The sequence below is a fragment of the Pteropus alecto genome, unplaced genomic scaffold (genome assembly GCF_000325575.1).
Source record: "Pteropus alecto unplaced genomic scaffold, ASM32557v1 scaffold213, whole genome shotgun sequence".
NCBI lineage: Eukaryota > Metazoa > Chordata > Mammalia > Chiroptera > Pteropodidae > Pteropus > Pteropus alecto.
In genome coordinates, this window is record NW_006434829.1 from 1,016,297 (window position 1) to 1,017,346 (window position 1,050).

Genomic DNA, 1,050 nt, shown 5'->3' on the forward strand with positions numbered 1-1,050 from the left:
GGTGCGCGGGTGCGAGCGACCGCAGGCGACAGGGTGCTGTTCCTCGCGGGGCGCGCGGCTGAGCGCTCCCTCGTCGCCCCGTCGTTCTTGCCAACAGCACCTCCGGTGGGTCCCCTGACACCTAGAGGACACCCAAGAACCGCGGAATCGCTGAGCGTGTCCGCGCCATATCCTCGCTCCGGGTCGAGCCGGCCGCACCCACGCTCACGGTAACCATGGCGACCTGGCGGCGCGGATGCCCAGGCAGACATCCACGCGACGCAGGGAAGAATCGGCGCCCGTGCGTTGCACGTGGCTTGGACCCACGTCTTTCTGGATCCGAGCGCTTAGTTTTTTCTGCGTCCCCAAGTCGCCTTCTGCACAGAAAGGTTTACAGCGGGCGAACGCGCGCGGTGCCGGCGAACTCGAGTCCGTAACGCTCGGGGCACCGCGCGGCTGAGACCCCGCAGGCCGCCTGAGCCGAAACTGCCCACCGTCCCGACGTCCGTCCTTCCCAGCTCTCGGGGAGGAAGCGAGAGCATCTCCATGAGGAGCGCGGAAAGGAGTCAGGACTCGCCGGGAAGGCACTTCGCGTTGGAACCTTGATTCTGGCAGAAACTTGTTTTTACTACATATTCGTGTGTGTGTGTGTGCGTGTGTGTGCGCGCGTGCGTGTGTGTGCGCGCGTGCGTGCGTGTGTGTGTACACATATGATGGTGTTAGTGTCACCACATATGCCTACGGGTAAGGAGCACCTTCCCTGAAGAAATCGAGCTTAATATTAACACTGGTTTATCACAGTTACGATCTTTTAAAAGATGATTCCACCTAGTGACAAACGGCAGGATTCCTTCGTTATAGTTGACGTGTTCAAACACACTGCACACTCAGGTCCTCTGTGAAGTACTTTTTTTTTTTTTGTATTGCTTAGCTTTGGAGAAACAAAGGAAAAAAACCCTCCCATAAGGCAGTAGCCTCTCAGACCCCAAGGAGCTCCTGGAAATACAGCTCACATTTAAGACTCTTTCAAGGTGTGCATGTGTCAGCACTGTTGACGGACCTATAAATATC